This window comes from Acomys russatus, chromosome 21 (assembly GCF_903995435.1).
Source record: "Acomys russatus chromosome 21, mAcoRus1.1, whole genome shotgun sequence".
Taxonomy (NCBI): Eukaryota; Metazoa; Chordata; class Mammalia; order Rodentia; family Muridae; genus Acomys; species Acomys russatus.
This window is the reverse complement of record NC_067157.1, coordinates 32862588-32881511: the sequence shown is the minus strand read 5'-3', so window position 1 is coordinate 32881511 and position 18924 is coordinate 32862588. Positions and strand designations below refer to the sequence as shown.

The following is an 18924-nucleotide window of genomic DNA, read 5'->3' as shown; positions in this document are numbered from 1 at the left end:
TTAGAACAGAACCTGAGCAGCACGGCATGCGGACGGGACGAGCTGGTCACGATCTGTTGTGGGGGCCAGTAACATCAGATCATAAGGGTCTTCTTGGGGACACGTCATTTCGGGTCCTGCTTCAAACTTAGTGAACCAGCATGAGCGCTTCTGTCCTTGTGTGATTTATGCACAGGTTAAAGGGATGGGCTTAGAGGACTCTCCCTGGTCCTGCCCATCTTTGGACTTTTTCTTCACAGCTGCTCCTTCCACAGTCCCTCTGCCTGTCTGGCTCCCTGGCTACTTCGGTTCTTTGTCATGCTAGCCCCCTTAGAGACCCCCCTTTTCTACAAAAGCTCCATTCCCTACCGTAGGACCTTCTGGCCTCTCTCCTCCTCTGTTCTCCTATATAGTCTCTATTCCTACATAATATGAAGCTTGTATTTGTCTAATTTTAAAACTCTACAAGTGGAATTTAAACGCCTTAAAATTCAGGAGATGTTGTTCATTTTTATGCACGGAAATTCCCTAAAGGCACAATAAATATTTGAGCTTTTTCATTCAAGATAACCTTTCCCCTATTTTCAGGTTCAATTTCTTTTTCTAGAAAAACACTCTTAGGCCTTGGTTGACTGTAACAGGGCATTTTACTAGTTAAATACTGTCTTCACAATTTCCCCATCTAATATCTTTCTCTTCTCAGTCTGCCCCTTTTAAAGTCCTGGAATAGCCATGGGCTTCTTCATCATTGTTAGTGCGTTAGTGGAGGGTGAGAGAGGCCTTAGGAGGAGCACCAACTGAATTTTATAAAGGAGCCTAAATACTAGGTGACATTGTTCCAGACAAGGGTTTTTCTTTTTGCACAAGAACTCATTTTTTTTTTTTTTGTAGACTTGACGTTCTTCATATCAAAGAAAAAAAATTAAACATCAACATTGCTTCTAAGAGCAACAAACTCCAGCCAGATGGCGGCAACATTTCAAGCCTGAGGAATCAGCAACCTTATCTCAGATCTGTGAGGCCCTTTGCTCTCTAATGAGCCAAGGAAGATTCTAATGTGACTGTGCCAAAGAGTGTAGGTAGTTCCTCTTACAGAGACGCTGCTGTTCAAAGCCTTCCTCAGACACACACACACACACACACACACACACACACACACACACACACACACGGTGCGGGGGGGAGAGAGAGCACTTACACACACACCAACGCTATTTTAAATTAAGATGTTTAGTTATGTTTCACTATGAACATGTATCCACTTTAGTGTTGCTAAAACACAGCCTTCTCTTCATTAGTCTCCATGTTCTTGAAGAAAGAAGAATCATATTTCTATATTCATTGGTTTTCTCTCTTCCTGGTCTCCTAGCCTGGGAATTTAGTTATTTCCTTTGTCTTTTCCACCATAACTTGTTAGTCTCTTTATTCTATCAAGAGCCTCATTACAGTGTCAAGATTTTTTTTGAGGGGGTTTGTTTGTTTTTCTTTTAGGAAAATTAGATAAACCAAATCATTGAGGGTCATATAAAATCAAGAATTATTAACTATTAAGAAGGACGATTTTGGACATCCACCCTACAACATCCAATAGGAAGTAAATCACAGGGATATTTGCTGCCCACAACTGCCCTCTCCTTACATCTATTTACAGAGAGGCTGTTGCCCTGACACATGTCACAGAACGGCCGCAGGGCTGCCTCCTTCAGGGAACAATCCCAGCAGCCCCAAAGCTGATGTCCTGGTGCTGCAGTTTGTTCAGTCACCGTTCACTGAAGGCGAGCTAAAGGTAAGGCTAGTTCATACAACTGTCAAGCTTTCCAGTGCTTTAAATACTGGAAATCTGTAAGGACTCTCATTCTTTATATGTTAGGTATTGGCCCAGAACCTATCAGGCAGAATGGGGAGAGAGCCTGTATATGGTACTTGTGGCCAAAGAATACTAATTTTACTTAATAATGGCCCCGAAGCACCAAAAAAGTAACCCTGGAAATTTTATTAGCACTTTCTGTCAACATTGCTCTGTTTTATTGTTAGCTATTGCTAGTCTCTGAGAATGTCTTGTGTATGAGTTCTGCTTTGTCATGGCCAGGTATAAGCAACAGCATACTGTGTAGATAAGGTTCATGATAATCTTAACGTTTGGACATCTATTAAGATGTCTCGATTGCATCTCCCACCTGCTAAATGTTGGCATAGTGCTAATTTACTTACCTTTATGGCTTAATGTCCATGTACCCCATCCCCACATCCTATTGGAATCTAGGTGTAAAGTTTCATCCTTGGTGTTTTTCTGCTGCCTAGCTGAGTACATTCCCTGGGTGGGCACAGGGAAGCTGTTTCTATTGGGCATGTCTGTCCTTGTCAGGAGGAGCCACTCAGCTACAGAGTCTAAGCTCTTGTTTAACCAGGCATAGACTCCCAAGGAAAATATAAAAAATTAATTATTATTAACTTATTATACAAAAGAAATCTTAACATATTACTGCCATTGATGATGATAACCGAACTAAGTTAGACACAGAGCTTTTGAAAGTCATTGGATTCCCTTCCTGTGTTCGGGTTCACTTTAAAAATGGACGTGGAGAAAACCTTTTCACTTGAAAACAAGTGGTTCGCTGGAAGGGGCCACAGAACACTTGACTTTGCTATAAATAAATGGAGCCTGAACAAAGACCTGTCTGGCTCGTTGTCCAGAGCAGAGTTCTGCACAAGGGTCCTGTCCCTGAGCGGCCTCTCAGGACTCTTCTGGATGTGGTGGACCTCAAGTTGAGAGGTCCGTATACAGCTTTCAGCTCTTTCCCCACTTCTTCTGTTCACGCCTATTATACTTCTTGTTTCTGATGTTACCAGCAGGACTTCACTGTTTTCATTCTTTTGTTCTAATTGTAATATATTCCTGCATGGAAGCTTCAGACCGAAGAACAAATCAATTGAATCAAATAGTGAAATTCTCCTACCACTCAAAATTGTCCATGCATGCATATATACAACCACAGGCCCCTGGGGGAAAATCTGTTGCAGTAATAGTTTGTTATATTGTTTTATACAAGTAGGCTTTCCCTCTGCTCAGCAGGGTTTCCCTCTGTGATAGAGTTTAGGACACGCAAACCCAGTCAACAGTTTCCTCTGAGTACTAACAGTAAGCTAACTGGTTGTGAAAAACAATTGTACACACGTCATTATTCCCTCAGACAAAAAACTTGTCTGGCCAGGCATGGTGGCGCACGCCTTTAATCTCAGCACTTGGGAGGCAGAGGCAGGCAGATCTCTGTGAGTTCAAGGCCAGCCTGGTCTACAAAGTGAGTCCAGGACAGCCAAGGCTACACAGAGAGGCTCTGTCTTGAAAAACAAAAACAAAAGAAAACAACAACAACAAAACTTGTCTGGATCCCAGTTGAGAACAAAGGAACAAAATCGTTGGTTTTAGTTTGATAACTAAATGAAAGCTTCAGATTTTCCTGCTGTAACTTCAATGTCCTCATAACACTTTGAGGGGCGTGCCAGAATAAAATACAAGGTGTGTGTGTGTGTGTGTGTGTGTGTGTGTGTGTGTGTGTGTGTATACTCATGTGTATGCATGTATGTAATGTGTCATATATTACAATTTTGAGAACTTAAAGAAGGTCCCTACCTGACCTCAGTGTAAGAGACCACTAGTGTGTTTGTTCTGCAAGGCTTCCATTTGTCATGGAACCATACACCTTAGTTACTTGGCCTTTGTACTGTTTTGCAACTGTTGTGACATATAAATGATCAGATGCCAGTGGGTGGCACTTTGATTTATATCACAAGACATGTGTTTGATGAGATAATATGTTTCGTGTAAGGGCACAGCCAGGCCAGAAATGAATAGGAACAACTCAGACTCATCTCGAAAATGTGGCTACCCAGTGGCTACCTCAAGCCACAGGTGTAGACACAACCCCACGCTACTGTGTGTGCCTCCTCACAAGAGATTTGACACCTGTCATATGCAGGTTTTAGTGATGCAAACAGACAATATGAGATCAGAGAAATGACGAAAAAGCTCTCATTATAAAATAGCTTGTTTCATCGAACATTTGGAAATTATAAAAAGATGATAAAAGGAGATAGCAACCATGCCTGATTTAATTATCTGGGAGGCCGAAGACATTCCTTGAAATTCTTTCCTATTGGAAAATTATAATTTTCTCCTTTAATTCCCTGTCAACATTGGCTAAAAGTAGCCATCTTATCTCCACCAGTCCATCTCAACACTAAGAGAAACTGATAAACAGACCAAGAAAACATACCTCACTGTGTTATTCCCAGAGGAAGGACTGTAAAGGTCACAGCAATATGTAAATATTTGATCTATAGACACTGAGTCACGTAGCTGGACAACTGGTGTTTCAGAGCTGCATGGCCTGATTTTCATTCTGGAGTCTTTAGAATAGTCTTAGATTTTTCTTAGTGAAATATTGGGAAGAAAGACAGGTTTCTCTTAAAACACCCCCCCACCCCCCTCCCCGCACACAGTCTCCATTGTTGTCAGCTCCCCCCACGGGAGTAGCTTATTTATCACAGCTGATGAACCTACACCGACATGTTAACATTACCCGAGGGTATGGTCTACATCAGGGGTCACTCATGGTATGGGGTATATCTGTAGGTCCTCTGGGTTTAGACAAACATGTAATGACACACATATATCTACTGCTAAAGCAACCTACAGAGTATTTTCTCTGCCCTAAAATATCCTTCACTGCTATGCCCATTCCCATTTTTTTTTTTACCTATAATTTCCATATTAGGACTTCAAATTTGTAAAAATTTTAACTGTATAGTTTGTAGTGAAGTGAAGTAAAAACAGAAAATAATTAGCTTAGCAGAAAAGAATTTTTCCTTAGGAGCTAGGGTTTTGTTTATCATTCCACCTGAGGGAGTGGGAACTTGCTACGGTCATTTATCTCTAAGCATTCAACAAAGAGAGACAATTAATTTGGTTCGGGCAATAAACTCCACCAACTCTTTAATGTTCATTGAGAACAAGCAAATAAAACGTACCTGCTCTATTAGTGCCATCATCGGCCTGATGGTTTGTTTACATAAGTGATAATCATAATCTTCATTAGAGGCTATTTGCATAAAATGCTTGCACTGAGTTGAATGATGAATTACACATTCTAACTTTTACTCTAGGATAATTACTGAGTGTTGAATTATTTGTGGAGCTTTCATATGCAGCTAGTGTGGGGGAGTAGGCTGGTGTAGCCACTTTAGGAAATATTTGGAGAACATATACATACCCTATGAACCAACAGCTCTAGTTCTGAGTAGATACCTCAGAAAGTAGGCCATTTGCTCACACACACACACACACACACACACACACACACACACTCACACACACACACACGAGAAATGGCTCAGCGGATAAGTGATTTGTCACATGAGTGTGCGAACCCAACTTCAAACGCCCAGAACCTGTATAAACGCTGGCCACAGTAGCAGATGTCTGAGACCTGAGATGGAAGGTGGAGACAGAAGAATCTCCGGGAGACTACAGGCCAGCCAGCTTGGCACACACGGTGACCAACGTGATAGGATTTGTCTCATACAAGTTGGAAGATGAGGACCCACACCCAAGAGTCCTACTTATGACTTCCACATGTGTGCTGTGGCACATGCGTGGCTGTGCTCACATGTCATACATACACATCCCATATATATATAGGCACCCCTAACAAAAGATTTTTAAAATGTACAAAAATCTTCATAGTAGTACTTTTTGTAGTAGTCCAAACCTATAGATAGCTAAATATTGAAGAGTAAAATTAATGAAGAAGTAGACATACACACATACAGGTAAATGCACGCACAGGCACATACAGAGAGGAACATTTTATAGCAGTGACCAGTGATCTTTTTACTGCATAGTAATGCATAGGAATGCATAGTAAAAGTAACTAGAAGAATGAACAATAGTTATATATCAGTGTGGGTAAATATCATAGACAATGCTAAGTGCAAGAATATATTCTTTAATTCCACTTGTATAAACTGCAAATTAAAGAGTGGTGATAAGTCAGGTATGGTGTTGTATATCCTTAATCCCAGCGCCCAGGGAGGCAGAGGCAGATGGATCGCTGTGAATTAGAGGCTAGCCTGGTCTAAAAAGTGAGTCCAGGACAGCCAGGGCTACTTAGAAAAACCCTGTCTTGGAAAACAAACAAACAAAAAAGAAAGAAAGAAAGAAAGAAAGAAAGAAAAAAACACAAACAAATGGAGTGGCGACAGAATTCAGCGTGTCAGAGTGGAGCCATTGAGAGGCACGTCTGGAAGGAAGTATTAAGAAAATCAACTTGTGCAGATGCACAAAGATACACCAACTTTGTAAAGTCTGTTGATCTGTAGCTTTAAAAAATTGCCCGTTTCCCAGAATCAAGCTACATTTAACTTAAAAAAAAGGGGGGGGGCAGGGCATTATAAATGAAAGTAAATCACTGAAAAAAAATCAATAGCAGGATAATTAGAAGTGTCAATACATATCTAGGTTATAACATCAGTTGTTGAGCAATGTGAAGCCATTAGTAAATAAAAACTTGAATTATAATAAACATCATTAATGTTTACTAATGAAAATCTCTCTCTCCCATCCCTCCCTCCTTCCCTTCCTCTCTCTCTCCTCCTACTCTCTCTTTCACTCTTCAAACTAGATATCACTATGTAGCCTTGGCTGGCCTAGAACTTGCTGCACATCCATCAAGTTGGCCTGGCACTCACAGAGGTCTACCTCCCTCCCACTTCGCCTCTGGAGTGCTGGAATGAAAGGCATGCATCATCATACCTGAATTAAAATTTTCTTCCTTAAAGAATATATCATTTGGAACTAATATTCTGAGAAGCTTTTATATTGGAAAATAAACGAAATTAACACACACAATCTCTCTTTGTTTTCCCCCCAAATCAGAGACTTTCAGCAGTTCAATCACTACGCAGGAAAATGCATGTACCAGCCTACAGATTGACAACTTTACGCATCTATATGCTTGAGAGCTGTCCCCTGGGCTTCCAGATGTCTGGCAGATGAATAAGCTGGTAGAAGTTATCTATGTGGGGGAGGTTGGAATGGCGAGTGAGGATAAAACAATGTGGGATATGAGGAAAACACACAGACATTGGTTGTAAGTTCTGACATTTGAACAAATTCGGGTGATGACAACTTATAATACCTATTATGTGTTTTATGAAGACCCGGGGAAGGGAGCTAGAAGGCTGCAAAGCATAGAAAAATGGTAAGAGAGGGAAACGAGGCTGGAGAGATGAGTCGGTTGTTAAAGGGCTAACTGCTCTTGCCGAGGACCCAGGTTCCCTTCTCAGCACTCTATGTAACTCCACCTCTAGGGGTACAACACACACACACACACACACACACACACACACGGCACACACGGCACACATACAGCACACACAAACTCATGCAGGCAAACACACATACCTAGATATTAGATAAATAAACAAACCCTTAAAAAGAAGAGGTAAAAGCTAATGACCTTGATCTGATAAGTGCTCAATGTGTGCAAGCGTTGAACTCTCCCACCAGACCTCATTAACATGCAACAGTTAGCAGGATGATAAAAACTAAACCCTTGTAAACATCCAGAGATTTGCTTAAGCCTCTGCAATAACCAGGTCCAAATATCTGTGAAATCACCCAAGAAATAATCATTCATGTTCTGTCACCCAGAGACATCCTGGCTTCTCATGAGTCACATATCTTGTAAACAAGATCCATAAAGGAAGACTTTTCTCAATATAAAAAGGAAGTAGACAGAATAGGTACCTCTCACAGACCACCTGATGGAATGAATGCTTAACAACTCTAGTCAATAAATAATACAGGACTCGATGGCTAAGATGCACTTTTCCCCTAAGAAATACAGAAACTGTATATCTATTCAGTGCTTACTTCAAAAGGATACTATGCTTTTTCTAAGTATTTGATCTTTAAAAAGAAGGTAAGATGTCACAATGCATTTTTTTTTTGACATTGCAGTATAATTTTGAGAAAGCGATTTGACATAGTACCTCTTTCCCTATGTTTAGTAGACAAGTTCCAAGAACTGACAGATGTGTAGCGTATCCCAGAAGAAGAAAGGTCTTGTTATTTCCTAGCCTCTTGGAATTCTGTGCCCTCTTAGTGTTTTGACATTGGTTTACAGTCACTCTCCACAGCACAATGAGCCAGTTAGTGAGAGAATGCATGCCAGACAACGGGACCACAGCATCACCATGAAGCCGAGAGTTCTTAGGGTCTAGTATTCTTACACACCTTTCAAAGTTTAGGGATGTCTGGGTATGCAAACTCTACTTTGCTATACATACTTGTAGTAACCAGGACAGTATCATGCTTTTAGCACGGGAGGGAGGAAGGGGAGACAGGGGAGAGAGTGAGAGTGAGAGAGAGAGAGAGAGAGAGAGAGAGAGAGAGAGAGAGAGAGAGAGAGAGAGAGAGAGAGAGAGCGCTAGGCAGCTGTACCATTCAGCTTGGGTGTGGAGGAGGCTATGCCTCTAGTTTTGTGTAACTGCATTTCATGATGTTGGAAAAATGACAGAATCACCTGGTCTGAGAAATGCATAAAAATACATGTCTATATTTCACAATTAAATTGTAAGTTTTCTCTTGTGGCCACACCGAACTAGAGCCCGTGGAATCCAGAATCAAAACAAAGGCAAAATCACATTGTGCTAGATTTGATAACTTTGACTATTTTGTTAAATTATAAGTCATAAAAATTCTAAAGATGTTGACTGAAAATGAAGTGTATCAAACCCATATGTAGTTGTCCACCTTAAAGTTAGCCCAGCAACACAATATCTGTACATTTATTTATCATTTTGAGATTTCCCTTCAGGACTTTTCAATGAGAAGCAGTTAGTGATTTGGGTAGTGTCCATGCTAGACTCACAAATATTGAAAACATGGATTAATGAGTCAGTTTTGACAGTTTGGAACTTACAAAAACTTCTTTTTGAATGCACCCATTAGTTACTTCTTTGTTAAGTTAATAACATACATTTTGGAAATGTGACTCTGGCAAAGAAATGTTTAGGTATCTTTTGTAAGAAATATGACATTTATCAGAATCATTTATATAATGTTTTGACATTTAAATAAGACAAAGGCATCAGTTAGTATAACAGGAACAAGTATATTTTTTAGTAGCAGGGATAATTTTTTTGTTTTAGTCTGAAAATGCCCATGTGTTGTCAATGTTTATAACCTAAAACCAAAACAACAACAACAACAACAAAAAAAAAACCCACCAAAAAACAAAACCACTTTGTATATTTATAGCTATGAAGAAGATGGTTGGATATTGACTGCATGGGACCCCATAAAGTATTCTATGTGAACATTTGTCAGCTTAAATGATATCAATTTTCAGTGAAAAACATTTATAAAATACCCTTACTTCAGAAAAAAACAAAAACAAACAAACAAACAAACAAAAAAACCTCTAGCACTGTTTTTGGGTCAAAAGAAAAAGGATTACAATCTGAGGAATAGGTATCAACATCCAGCTGTGTGTGTGCAAAGCTTCCTAGGAAAAGCTTCCTGGTAGCATAAAATGTGTAGGGGTGGCCGTAAACCAAGGGTGGAACGGAGTCGGGGCGGGGGGGGGGGGGAATGGAGCTGGCCAAGGAGGAGCCAACAGCTGCTAGTTCCTGAAACAACACCCCAAGAGTGTAAGTGGGTGGGTGGAGGTTGCAGAGAGGCCTCTCCTTTTAGGCCAAGACAGGCCTATTAGAAGCCCAAAGCCTTCCAGAGGCGCCCTTGGCCAGTGAGAGAAGGTAACGAGTCCACACAGTCCTTACAATCTTATGGATTTCTTGTGTCTTCATTAGGATTATCTTGTGGTGCTTTGGAGTTAGGGACAATGCTGAGGGCTTGGGTCAGAATGACAGGTAAGATCATGGAAATTCCATGAGAACGTGCAGGCTAGAGAGAGAGTGAAAGACAAAGACAGATGTTTTTGTTATGAAGGGGAGGGATTTGTGAGTTAGGGTCTAGGAGGCATCACCATGCAGGTTACCTTGGCTGGCCATTGGAAGAGGAGGAGGAGACAAGGCAGCTGGGGGGAAAAGAGAAGGGAGGGGGTCTTCATGAGCAGAGAGTATTTACTCCTCTGAAAGGTGTGTTTGGGAAAGGCCTGAAGTTTGGCCCTCTGTATTTCAACTTTAAGGAATAGATCTTGATATGGTAATTCACAGTTGCCGACTTCACTCATGTTCCTATAACTGTTTCTATGTATGTGGCAACTTATATGATGGGAACAAATATTTCTCTTTCAGGGCTTTAACTTTTTTGTATTTTTAAATAATGCACATAGTTAAAGCTATAAGAACAGAGATATGATATATTTGATATACACTTCCATTTCCTATGTATATAACTATATATAACATTTTTTTATATCTCATAAGGCCTTTTCATTTCATATATTAGTTTCAAATTAACCCGTCTGTTTATGCCCTTTCCACTTCCTCTCTCCCCACTTCCCACGAGTGTCAAGTTGACAATAGCTGGATGGAATCATCTCAGCTTCTCCCTGCCCTCACCCAGGAGACATGCCCCCATCTAATTTCTCCTTGTCCTCTTAGCTCACGCTAGTCTTTGCTCATGGGGCCTGCTCATTGCTGCCACTGCTCCCCACAAGTCCCTCGGACCCCTGTTACTCCCAGATCTCACTTGACCTCTACAATGCTGCTTAATCAGTATTGTCTCCTTCCTGCGGAAGCCTTTCCTCTTGGCTAAGGTAGCCACGGTAGCATCTTCCTTGCCTCTCTATCCTTTTGTTTTGAGTCTACTGCCCACTGATGTGTCTGTAGATGCCTCCTGAACCTGCCCAACCCTTATGGGCGTGTTTCCAAGTGTTCTCAGATTTGCTCCACGCCATTCCTTAACCCTGTCTTGAGTGGTGTCACTACCAATGGCGAATTCCACCCACACGTTCCACCCACATAAAGATCTCTCCTTCCAACTCGAGGCTCCCTTCTATACCTGACTTTTGGCAGCACTTCTGTCTGCTTTAGTAGCAACCCCCCCCCCACCCCCCAGATCCAGTCCTTTGTAAAGTCCCATCACAGTCTTCCCAAGACTCCCATATCAACTCCCATATCTTGAATCTTTGTCCTCAGTGACAATCTTCTCAGTTCAGGCAGGACTCAGCGTCTCTCACCTGATAACTGCTATTCTTTCCTAAGCCGCTGTCTTTCTAGTATTTTCTTCCTCCTGGACATACATGGCTCAAAGCAGACAAGCTGTCTAAAGCCTCCAAGTCACACTCTAGACCTTTTGCTTAATCATCCTTAAATAGATTTTTTGGGGGGCGGGGTGTGCTGTTCTATATAGTCCTTCATAATTTGCCCTGTCTTCCTCATACCCAATTAGCTATTTCTCTTATTATATTCTGCAGGTACAATGGCCTTTTATGGAAACTCTAATTGGCCACGTGACGTTGCCTGCAGCTTTTGCTTTGCTTCCAAGAACTATCAACACCTTTCCCAAGAGGTTCTCCTCTGAGCTTCCCCAGGATGCTCCGCGCTTCTCTTTTGCTCCTTCCTGCACGTTGTGCAGGCCTTTCCAGACATCGCTCACCCTTCCCCAAGAGACAGAGGTCCACTCTTACTATGGTTTATCAGACTATGGCGCCATTGCTTATGTTGTTGGCCATGGCTCTCTCAAAGGCTGAACTTCATTCTCTTTGTGTCCCTGTGCCGGCACACAGCGTGCACCTATAAATGCTGGTTAGTTGCACACATTTTTATATGGTGGTCAGAGGAGTAGTCTTACTGAATAACACATTCTCTACCTCCGGGGAGAAAACATAGCTGGCACAAGACCCAGCCTTCTATCATTTCTGGGTTTGACAATCCAGTTCAGCCAGACTGGTTTTTTTTGTTTTTGTTTTTGTTTTTTTTAAGTTGTCATGCTGCAGCTCGTTGTTGCTGGAGCCCTGGCTCCCGGCTGCATTGAAAAGCATGATGTTCTGTTGCTGTGGTAATGTAAGCCCCAACATTTCATGGAAAGCAGCCGCGAATCTAGGAGACTCACTTCCTCGTGCAGAGCAGTACTGATATTCAAATATGAATTTTGAAAACGCAGTGGGACTATGGAGGAAGATTTGAAGCACAAGCCTCAGGGTGAAATGATTTTCTCTGCATATTTTTTTTTTTTTATAAATAAAGAAGATGAAATAACGGGCCTCCTCCTTCCTCAACACAGTGTTCCGTCCTGCCCAGGAATAACCCGCATGGCAGTACGGATTCTGCATTGCTTGTCATTATATCAGTTCTCATAGTACACAGCAGAGAGCTGTGCATACAGCAGCCCTCGGCAAACACTGCTAATCTTCTCCCTCTCACAGCAGGTTCTATTGCCTAAGTGCAGAGAACTATGTATTTCTTACCCAGAAATATAGACTATTGTGCTTGGGGACTGCTGTTTTGTTCTTGACCTGGGTATTGGACATGTCAGATCCTAGCAGAGTTGTATTATTATTATTATTATTATTATTATTATTATTAATGCTGTAGCAACCTGGTTCTGGCACATCTGAGTGATGCCCTCAGGTGACTGAGTTGTTCTCACAAATGGATCAGCTTGTATCCGCTCCGCAAATGATGGGATCCTATAAGGAGATGGGCAGTGAGATGTTCCAGATGCAGCGTGCTCAGCAGGGAGTAAAACCAAGACCCTGTTTCTGTATTGTTTATGTTCTGCATGTAATGTACTGTGGGGTGAGGCTGAGGGACAGCACGGAGTATGCGGAAGAATCTCCGGCATGCCATCTGGTACGAGCGTGGTGCTAAGACAAAGCAGAGTCTGGGGAGTGGTGGGGATAGCCTTTTTGCTGCTTTTGCCTAGAAATGTCCAGTCCAGGCATTGTTTTGTATTTTGTTACAGTTAGAAGGTGTTGCCGAGAGGTTTCATTACTTAGCAAGCACATGGAAAGAGAAAGCGGAGGCGAGCACGGTGAAATCTATGATGCACTTTGTAAGCATAAGTTAAAAGTCAAACCTGTGGGGCATTCCAACCTTGATTAGCCAAAGCTCAACACCTGAAAACTTTTCTCTTTAAGTGTAGGCCTTAATTTTAATGTCAGATAAACATGAAGTAGTTTACAGCAGCTTTTCTTTAGTAACCAATAAACATGATTTCTAGATATTTCTGATTGTTACTTCTAAATAGAAAACATAAACGTGGAAACGTCCATTTGCTTGGACAAGCTGAGGAAGTTTAATAATTAAAATATATCAAAGCTGTTAATTATTCATTAAAAAAGATTGCATCAGAAATGGCTTGCCATAGTGGCTCACTTTGCTATACTCAGAAACCAGAGGCAGGAGGATTACTGTGAGTTTGAGCCCAGCCTAGGCTAGCATAGTAAGCACCAGGACAGTCAGAAATATATCATAAGATGCTGTATTAAAAGAAAATCAGAAACCAGGGCTGGAGATTTGCTCAGCAGTTGTAGAGGATCTCGGTGTGGTGCTCAGCACCCACACATGTCTCACAATCAAGGATAACTCCAGTTCTCAGACACCTCTCCTGGCCTCTGTAGGCACTGTGTACATGTGGCACGCCGACAAACATGCAAGTGAAACACACACATATAAAATAAAAATAAGGTTCATGTTATGTAACTGGTCTATAGTTTTGCTTAATACTCTGCAGCAGAAATGAGTTTATAGAGTATCCCATGGTCCCTTATAGCTAAATGGAAATGACTTGAACTAGCCAAGCACAGAAGGCCAGACCTGTTGGCCATCTAAGACTTCTGTCAGTTTGGGAGAGGATGTTGATACCCTGTCATCTCCACTTATGATTTTTGTTTCTTCACAGTGTATCCTTTTATCCTGTGGGTGGCCTGAATATTTCCTTACCGTTCCCATTCCTCATGTCTGGGCTTTTGAGGGGGGGGGGGCCTTTTATCACCCTAGTCCTACTATTTGGTTGGCATCCATATCTTAACCTCCTCCTCCTCACATCCACCTCTACACAGTCTCTTCTTTGAAGCTTCATACATTCTTGCCTTATAAAAGCATCACTCGTTACTCTTATGTTCGTGTTTCATATTTTGGGCTTCAAGAATTGAATCTCATTGGATTGGAAGCTGTTTGAAGGAAGGCACTGCTCCCGTTGGTCTTCGGTTCCCAGGGTCTCATCCAGTGCCTTCTGCACAGGGAAGGAGCCTAAATAAATCTAGTTTATGAAATTATATGAAAGCATTGGTTTGCCCTGAAGGCACTACGCAGTTTTGAACAACACATTTATATTTAAAAAGTCATCTTCATATTTGCATAATGTCTCAGTTTCTCTTGGTTCTCCTCCTAAGCACTATCAATGCCATCAGTCAATAATTCATTTTTATCATCAAATTGAAAGAGCCATTGTTTAATATTTATAATTTATGCTGGAAAACTGATACTTAGGGTCGGCCTCATAATAGGCATGGCTTCATAAAATATCCCATCCCATCACGAGAAAAAAAAACCTGGATCTAGGAGACACAGATGTTTCTTTTCTTTTTTTTTTTTTTCTTGTAGGATGACTGCAAATGGAAGTCTGCAGACACACAGTGGCGTGTATGGGTAGAGCGTGCACAGTCAGTGTGTCAGAGCCGAGACTGACACAGACACTCTCTGAGCTTGTGTTGGGTGTCATTAGAATATCGACTTCAGTGCACAGTTAGTGTGTCAGAGCTGAGACTGACACAGAGACTCTCTGAGCTGTGCTGGGTGTCGTTACAATATCGACTTCAGTGGATCCTATTACTCTGAAAAATTATCAATCCAACTCAGAGCTCATACAGCAAATTTCAAATGTCTAACGAAAACATCCCATGTAAGCCAGACAGGTAGTCAAGTTCTTCCAGAACAAACATTCGGATGGCCACACCACTTATCAGCCTGAACAGAATCAAGTACAGAACAGCAGCAGAGACACTATTTCAAATTAAAAAAAAAAAAAAATCAACCTTGATTAAAACAAAACAAACAAACAAACAAACAACAAACAAAAAAAAAAACCAGGGAAATTGGGCCAAAATATCATAAATTACAAATTAAGGATTTTTAAAAATATAAAATCCTGCTCTAAAAGCAGGAGAACTGGGAGCAGAGAGAATGTTTTTCTATGTCCAACTTTTAAAATTTTTCTTTTCATGAGAAAAGTTTATAACTTCACAGAGCGTGGCCACCATATGCGCTGAGAACTGTGTCAACACCAGTCGCTCTTAAACACTCTCCATTCTTTTGGATCAACAGGTTCCTTTTACACCCTTGGAAAATAACTTGAGTAATTTGGCATATCCCATGCATTCTTTAAATAACTGGGCATAATTCTCAGTCAACTTTCTTGTTCGTTTTAGGGTTACTCCTTGCATTTTATTAAGGTACAAATTTCGCCATATAGTTGTATCTCTTTTGATATAATTATATAAACTCTGAGGCTAACTGAGATGGAAGAGAGACCCATGTCTGAGTATAGATATGGGGCCAGCAGTGATGGAGGCTTGGTCACTGAGTGTGAAACCGAGGTAGCAGTCACACAGTTTACCCTCTAACCCTGCCTGCACTGTTCTCCTGAAACCAGAAATGAGACTCTGCAAATACCATACGTGACAGTAATTAGTTCCCACTTAAACTGTATTGGCTTGAGTGCTTTGGAGTCACTCAAGGCGACTATGACACTTCTGCATCATCGAAGGCAGTGAGTCAGCAGCATGGTTTTCTGACAGGGTGGCATAATCCACAGAAGCCGTGAAGCAGAGAGTGCAACACACAAGAATGGCCTTCATCTATAACCGTCTGAGTGTTCACTGGTGGGGAGGAACACAGGCCCACAAAGCTGTCCCTGGCTAGTGACCCTCGTGTGTATTCCATATCGAGCCTATGAAAACCAGAGCACAGCCAGAATCTATTCAGGGACCCCAAAACTGGAGTGTGGAAGGGGAAGGGAGGACTGAGAAAGAAAAGCCCCGGAGCTTGATAATATAAAGATGTCTTAGGTTGACCCTTATCAGGGGTCAGTACTGGAGTGGTATAAAAATCCAGGGTGAAGTTTTGGAAACGCGTGTTGGGCTGTATATGTTTTGTTCTCCTAGTTGGAGATTATGATTAACTCAGAGTAGTGTTAACAAAAACCACTTTGGAAAAATATTATAAAACTTAACAGTCTCTTAAAATACCAGACACTTTATCCTTATCTGTCAGAGACATAATGTTTTCTCAAGAAGCATCACAGGAACTGATAAAGACGCCTTCACAGGCTCCTCTTAAAGGAAGACAGACTGTACTAATCACTCACACGGGGCGAAGGAGACACTTTCTGTGGAGCGCTCACATAGACACCTCTCAAAGAAATCCCAGTCTTAGTGACACATGATGATACTGTGAATTTCTATTTTTTATGTTAAGGAAATGAACCCTTCAAACTTTCTTTTCTCATCATCTCATACCATGGCAGTCCCCATGAAGCAGGAGAATAATGGCAACCTGGTCCATTTATATTGATTCCGGGACAGCTTTCCTGTGGCGTTCTTTAAGACCTGCATCAATTCCCTTAAAGGACAAATAGTAAGAAGCCTAACTCCTCTTCAGTGCAAAGTCTTTAAGAGCATAGGCAGTTCCGGCTGTGTGAGAAAGTCCAAGTGTGTAGCACGGCCCTAACTCCTCTTCAGTGCAAAGTCTTTAAGAGCATAGGCAGTTCCGGCTGTGTGAGAGAGTCCAAGTGTGTAGCACGGCCCTAACTCCTCTTCAGTGCAAAGTCTTTAAGAGCATAGGCAGTTCCGGCTGTGTGAGAGAGTCCAAGTGTGTAGCACGGCCTCGGAACACATTATTTCATATTATGGGCTGCAAATAGCATTTATAGGTAATGTATACTACGTTCTTCCTATGTGTTGTCAATCAAAACTTTTGTTTTCATTTTTCGCTTGTACTATTAAATTCAGTATAATTAAGACAAGCTAATGAAATCTACAAGGTTAATGACTGACACACCAATCTTGCCGAAGACGTCTGTATTTTGAAGAGCAGACATCGAGGTGACTGACAAATAAATGACCTAGCTATGTAAGATGCTCAAGGGTATATTACACTGTCCATTTAGGTGCTCAGTTGACTGCAATGGTTATTATAGCAGCTAGAAAAACATAACTGATTTATATTAATATATCAGAAATTAATGGGGATACATTTGATTGGCAAGAATGCCTACCAGATGTCATATAAAGTACACTATATACCCAGAAGAGGTGGGAAGCTGATTAACCTTTCCTTAAGTGAGATCCCATACATACGCAGCCCTAGACAGAATTTCACTATCCTTCTCTTAGCTAGTAATTAATTAAGCACTTACAAGAGGAGCAGAACTTAGAAAAATGCATTCAAAATTGACGATGCCCATGTCTTTGAAAGCATCATGAGTTAAACATTTATTCAAGTTACTAGATCAGATGGAAATAAGCAAAGTAACCTTACAAACTGGTAAGTCATCTATTTTGTTATTTGTGAAAGGACTGTAACAGTAGCTCAGCTGTAATTTTGTGTGGAAATTGAAGTAAGTGATGAATTGATCAAATGTGGTCACAGAATCCTTGTAAAACCCACTGTTGGGATACATGGCTGGGGAAAAAAATTCTGCTTCCATATCATCTATCTATCTATCTATCATCTATATATCTATGTATATAGAGAGGAATTTTAATTCAGCAATATGGCTGTTCTGGCAAGGGATCATATCCAAAGACCTTCTAGGTCTATGTGATCTGGTTGGACTACAGACACACCCTGGATTACAGCATGATCTGGCTAGAATACAGACATGCCCTTGGCACACACCTTTAATCCCAAACAATGAAGATAACATTAGTTTATAGAAGGAAGCAGCCATATTTGAAAATGGGCTCTAATTGAGCAGCAGACAAAGGCATGAACCGAGAGAGATTTGACAGAATGAGTCAGAGATAGGATATGCCCAACTCACAATAGGACAAGAAAGAGAGGCTACTTAAGAGCAGTGCAAGGAGAGAAAAGAGAGTTTTTACTTAAAGATTCTTACCAGGAAGGTTTTACAAAGGCAAGTTACAGAGAGAACAAGTTAGACACAGGCTAAGACAGGATGAGTCAGAATGAGAAGGAGCCAGGCGATTAAAACATATTGAAATACTTAGTTTGAGGCCAGGCAGAGCAATCCAGTCAGAAGCCAAGAAAAGCCAGTTTGAATTAAGTCATCTTGGAGAGGAGTTTGGGCCAGAACAACCGAGTTGAACCAGCCAGCCAGGGTTCAGAAAGAGCTAGAAAGGCTTGGGGATGGCTCTCATATCATCCCCTGATCTGAGAAAATAAAAACATTTACCTGTATATATTCTCCATTTATCATCTTTATCTCTATAATCTCTATCTATCTAACTATCATCTTTTTCTATCTATCCATATATCAGCTCTCTTTTATCTACCATTTCTAACTAATATCTTGAGATGTTAGTGCTTTGAGGCATTTATAAAGGTTAGAAACGAATATTGGATAGCTGAAATCAGTATGCAGAGGTATGCTATAATCATTGCTCATATGCTTCTAGTAAAATGTCCTGTTTCCAGGAGACTTACAAGCTTTCATCTTAATTCAGAACATATGAGAGCTTCAGTATAGATGTTCAGTATTGAGCAATAGCACACGAGAGTCAGAAAGATTAGAAGACAAATGTGGTGTCTGTTCCGTGCTTGTGTGTGAGTTGTGAGTGGCCTTTGGTTATTTGTTTGGCTATTATCTTGAGCTATGGCTGGCTGAGATTTTCTCATGCCTTCATCTTGCGGTGCCTGGTTGTTGCACATTTTAAAAAATAATCTAGGCTGTTTATATGAGGTAATGAACAATGCTAACACAAGTATTTCTTTTTTGTTTATGAATAGAGC

General features: G+C 41.1%; 1 protein-coding gene across 1 annotated transcript in view; it reads right to left on the bottom strand.

Moving 5' to 3' along the window:
• Pde7b (phosphodiesterase 7B) overlaps window positions 1–18924 on the bottom strand; it is a 309600-nt gene that overhangs the window by 193955 nt on the left and 96721 nt on the right. The gene's annotated exons all lie outside the window — the stretch shown is intronic.